Genomic DNA, 6,071 nt, shown 5'->3' on the forward strand with positions numbered 1-6,071 from the left:
AAAACACTCTGTCAGTTTAAAACTAGATTAAAGATACACATCTTTTAACCTAGCCTATTCATAACACAGTTATATGCTTTTATTATCCAAACTGCTAAAGGATTGCTAGGGCTGCATTATTTACATCAGCTGGAACTGGGAACACTAATCATAAAACCAGAATGTACTTGTGACATTGTGTAAAAAGAATGGCATCTATGTTAGCATTAGTCTTATAACTTATAAACAAACTATTGGTCAACGAATTATGTTGTATTCAGCACAAACTGTTCTACAATAATATGTGTGAACACAATGGATGTACATGTCTGTATTTTAGAAAATAAATATTTGCATGGTTTGTACATTTTTTTGAAAAAACATGTAGCTGAATCTCATACTGATAGTTCTGCACAAGACTTTGGGGTAACAGATCTTGTAGCCTAGAATATTTAGTTTTAAAATGATTTTGTGACTCCTTCACAGAAAACGATATTGATTTAATTTATTAAAGACAGTGTTTGTGACTGAGAAAGCCTGTATACAGTCAGTGGTTTCTCACCTAATAATAGCCCATCAGTGACTGTGACTTAAAAGCAGGTAAGAAAGAATGTAGAGATTGAAAACTGGCTTTATAAAATTAGTTATATTCATTAAAACATATATAATAAAAAGGTCAAAGATACATTACACTGACTTTGGAGTCCTTCCTGAAAACTGTTCAACAAGTGACACATGTAAACCATACCTGATATTTAAGTGTTTGCTGCTTCTTCCATGGATTCAAGATATCGGAAATAACTATGAGTCAGTAGTTAAGCTTGTTTTACCAGAGAATATCAGTGTAGTTGAATATATGATGTTGGTGCAGCACTCCTAGAGGCAGAAGTTTGAAGATCCTTCATCGAAAGCATCAGGATTCATCTGTGGATTAATCTTTTAGGCATTTAACCACAGACTTTTTTTATGGTAAAGGACATTTTATATCTGAGGACGTTAAACATCTATAGAAATCTATTTATAAAATACAATTGCACACAGAGTATTAACGATAAACATGGTCTAAACATTCTTAGACTCATAGTGTCATGTTCTGGTTAAGGAGACAGAGACGAAGAGGTGTTTTAATGGTTCAAAGTTTTAAGCGGCATCCAGCCTTCAACATAACTTGGGTAACAGAGTATACAGATATCCAAGTTCCAATATGTATGTATAGATATGTATGTGAGCTGAGTCCCATACCCGCTCACTCTCTCAGAACTAATAATCTACACGCTGGGGACTTCTGCCTGGTCACCGGTCCAAGGAACAGAGGGGGTTGGAAACCTAGAACACATTGAAATGGGGGTTAGACCTGTGGTGCTTTGATGTAGGGAGTTCTGTGCGTATTCTGCCCAGGGTAGATACTGGCTCTAGCTGTCTTTTGGTGCTGGTGGCAGTAGGCCTGGTGATATCGGCTGACTTCTTGGATTTTATGCTCAGTCTGAATTGGGGACCTCAATTGGACACAATTGGTCTTCAGGAGTCCAAAATGTCTGAAGACATGCTGGAAGAGTGCCTCCTCCGTTTCCATAGCCGGTCTGGAAGGTGGAGTGGTGTGGAGGTGATGGCGCAGACTGAACATCCTTTTGATGTAACGGCTAACATCCTGGGTCAAGTTGGGCCACTAGTAGCAGTTTTGGAGGAGCGAGAGGGTTCGGTGGCTGCCTGGATCCCCGGATCCTAGGAGTATGAACTGAGTGCAGAAGGGTAAGGCGGATTAATGGAAGGAACAAAAATCTTCCTTCTAGACTTCCTAGTGAACTTGGGTTCAGTCTGAGTAGCCTCCTGGATCTGACTGCCCAGGACCACTGTATCACAGCACAAGGAAGGCTGGAAGCAGGTAAGATGTGGTCTCTGGGCGCCTCTTGCATTTGGGTCTGGGGTTGTGTAGACATGAGAGAACATCTGCTTTGAGGTTCTTCAGACCGTGTTGATAGGAGCATGGCTAACTGGGCATGTAAGAAACAGAGCTCATCTGGCACCTCCACTGATGCGAAAGTTTTGTGACATGGGCAACAGGGTAAGGGGGCTGCGATTTGGCTGTAAGTAGAGGGAGCTGTAGCTGGGCTGTAACCGGCGATAGAAGTTTGCAAATCCAAGAACCTCTTGTAGTTATGCAGTGGGAGAGGAAACAGGAAGCAATTGCGCACTGGCTTAGGATCCATTTGCACGCCGGTTGAGGTGATGATATAACCCAGTAAATGTATAGAAGACTTACAAATTGTACTTTTCCATTGCCTCTCTCTCCCAGGACCGAGCAATGGATCAGACTTTGCCCGTCAAGTTCTTTCCTCATAGGGTGTGATCACAATCATGAGAAGTGTCTCAGGCGGCAGGTGAAGCAGACGGCAAGTGATCGAACTAGAACATCAGGCAACCTTGGAGACTGCGCCATATTGACTGAATGGGTGAGAGCTTGCTTTATACAGGGCAAGTGATGACTGTACGTAAGGTGATCAGCACTCCGCATCGTGGACTATGACCAGGTATGGATCGGCAGGGCGTGGAAAATGACGGCGTGATATAGCATACATCTTGATTCATTATACTTTTATATAAATATAAATATATATAAACACATGGAGAAGATGCTCAAAAAGGGGAGTTTGTGGATTTCCAGAGCAGTCCATACCAGTGCTATAAAATGGTGGTTTCTGAAGATCTGCATTTTTTAAGATTGACTGGTTTGGCCTTTATGCTTTTTACGTTTTTTGAGTTAGTGTTGATCCTGGGATATTAGCAGATCTCTTTTCCTCCTAGATCTTTTCACCTTCTACCTGGGAAGAAACTCTCAATGGCCAACGAGGCAAAGGTGAAGAAGAGGTGGAAATCGATGATCAATGAGGGATCCAGTATATTCTCAGCATTGACCCAGGATCACCTCTCTGGCTCTGTATCCTCCCAATCAATAAAGTATTGCAACATCCGGCCTCGAGAATCGAGCATCGAGCATCTCTTACTCTGTATGCCCCACACTGTCAATGATCAAGGGAAGGGTTTGCTCACGATCGATATGGTCTCTCTCTCTCTCCTCGTGCCACCGCAGGTTTGAGCAATGACACAGGGAAAGTGAGAGAAATAGGATAGTTATAGGGCAGTGCTAAGTGATAGGAAACAGAAGTGATTTGTCTTAAGATCTTGAAGGGACCCATGTACCTTGGATTGAGCTTTTGCAGGAAGGTGGAGGCATAAATCCGGGAGCATAGCTAGACTCACTGCCCTGGAGTGTAGGCCGGAGCTCTGTGGTGTCAATCAGCAAAAGTGGTTGGAAACCCAAAACGTGACTGAACAGGAGCCAACCTGGTGGAAGGCTTATGGAGGGAGTTCTGAGTATCTGCCCAAAGGAGATAGAGGATCCAATCCTGTTGGTTGTCATGACAATATGATCGGAGAAAGCAGGTAAGCTCTTGATTGTGCCATTCAGCTTGTCTATTTGACTGGTGATGATAGGCAGAGGTTAGCTCACATTAATGCCAAGTTTAGTGCAAAAGGCCTGCCATACCCGGGACGTGGAACTGAGGTCTGATACAATGTCCTCGGCAGACCCTAGAAGTGGAAGATCTGATTTATCAGTATTCTGCTGTTTCTTAGCAATGAGCGTTTGAGGAGTGGCATCGAATCTGCAAGCCTTAGAGATATGATCACAATGGCATGATAGTGGTGAAATTATTAGAAGGTGGTAAATCGTAACAAAGTCTATGGTAAAATGTGTGACCAGGGTCAATGGGAAATGGTTAGTGGCTGGAGCAGGCCTGCAGGTCGTTGATGAGATGTCTCGCAACAGTTCTTCAGCCAGCGTGGTTAGCCTGTTGTTGCCAAGTAATGAGTGGCTAGTGTGGCAGCCTGGGATGAAGATCAACAGTAAGAAGCGCTAGGGCATTGAGACAGAGGCAGAACTATAGACCAAAAGTAAACACATGGGGAATCAGTGGGATGTAAATACTAGATAAGACTTGTACAGCTTATATAGCTGATCTAATGTGAAACACCTGGGCAGGCAACTGTGACAAAGGTATGGGGCATGATGGGAGGTGCAGTTCAGGACAGTTGACTTTGATCAGTCCACTCTAGAAGGGGATAGTTAGAATGTTCAGGAATGTTAGGGAATAGTAATCTCTTTCTCCCAATGCAAATGCACCCCTGTTTCCATTGTTCATCTGGTTGCTGTGAGAGTCCACATACTTCCAGGAGGTCTCACATTTTCATTCTGACAAACACTTTGTACTCCACAGGATTCAGAGTTTATCCACATGCAAGGACAGTTGTACAAATTCATCCACAGGAATACTTTACTGATTTCCAAAGTGAGCAGCATTCAGGGCATCCGCAACTACAGCCTGGGAATGTAACCGATTGACAGTGCCAACTCAATCTTAGAGTGTATTCCTGGGGAATCATTTCATTTTTTGGGACTACCATAACTTGTAGTACTGTCAGATTGGCTACAGATGGCAAGTGTCTAATCACATTGAGCTCCAATATTAGCTCATCGATTTGGACACTTTGGATACTATCTTATTTTAAAAATGTATGAAGTTATCTACTTGCAGCACAGTTGAGTGTACTGCTGTAAGGGAAAGGTGGTTTCAAATGTGTTGCAAGTGGTAACTCATCACTTTTTTAAAAACAAAAATAGTAATGTTAAAAGTGCATTTTAGTTCATATTCATGGTGTCTCAAAATAGTACAGTTGAGGACATTTAGATGATTATAAAGGTACCAAAGAATAATGGTATATTAAGTACAAAATTAGTGTGCGAAAATAGAGTTACATTATGGAAGTTACATACTTTTTTATCTGGGATCCCAATCATGTCTTAACAAGCGTCAGGGGCTTGACAACTCAAAGACCTTCAAAAGGATTTGTTTAGAAACATGTGCCATCGCTTATTGTCTTAGTGTTAATGTCATGGGAGGATCTATAAGTTCTGCCATTAGAGAGATGTGGCAGTGCTTCTTAGGGTACACTTCTCGCCAGCCTAATAGAGCATGCACACTTCCAGTGTCTGTTGTTGGTCTTTATACAACCTATGATTTGGTCTTTAATAAGTGCTTAGAATAAGGAGCACTTACTCAGATAATGATCTCAGTTATCACAGTATGAATAGAAACCATTGCTCTTCTTAAATTTATTTTCCGGTTGTCGACATTGTTCGAATTGTAGTTGGCTGATGTGCACTGTAGATCTTGTAGCCGCCTGGGCTTAAATCTGGATACGCTTGTCCTACTGAGGTTTGTTTCCCACCAAAGCTCTCATTGTCTTGGGCACAACAACCCAAACTTCCAGCCACTTTCCCAAATCAATTAGTGAGTTAAACAGCATCAGTTTCATTACTTACACTCCTCCCAGCACACATGCTCAGAAGGTAATTTAGTGAGTAAGTCGCGCTACATGGGAACCGCAGCAAAGTTTGTTGCAGAAAGTGTTTTTCTGCATTTATTCATGAGAAAGAGTTCATTCAACCCAATCACTGCACTGAAACAAATAAAAAGTATTGTTTGAGCTTCCCATGATGTGACTAGAGGCCTCATTTATAAAACACCATAGGTTTCATCCTAAAAGTGTGCAAATGCTCAAAAGCTAGATAGATTTTGGCATACACACAAAAGCTTTCAGATTTATAAACCTGAAACCAGAACCTGCAATCAAAAAATGTTTATAAATCACAGCTCAAAGATGGTGGAGTTTACAACGCAAATATTGTCAAAAGTACATCAAGGAAATAAAAGATATACGCACTATAAATGACATCTGTGCCAGACATTCATTTGCTAAAAATCATACAAATATCAGAATATTTCATTTTGCATTTTAATACCAAATTTGTCCCATTAAAATAGCAAAATATCACTGCACTTGCAACTGTGTAATTAGATAGTAGACAACACTCATGAAACTGCCGGTTCACACTTTGGATTTCTAAGAGCTCATGTTGAATGTGGGCCATTTCAATGCAGAATAAAGATGGGATTATGTGGATAATCTGTGAAAGGACAGAGGATTTATGACTGGCTATCTCTGTAACCCTTCTGAGATATGTGCCCTGACTT

This window comes from Puntigrus tetrazona, chromosome 10, assembly GCF_018831695.1.
Source record: "Puntigrus tetrazona isolate hp1 chromosome 10, ASM1883169v1, whole genome shotgun sequence".
Classification (NCBI taxonomy): domain Eukaryota; kingdom Metazoa; phylum Chordata; class Actinopteri; order Cypriniformes; family Cyprinidae; genus Puntigrus; species Puntigrus tetrazona.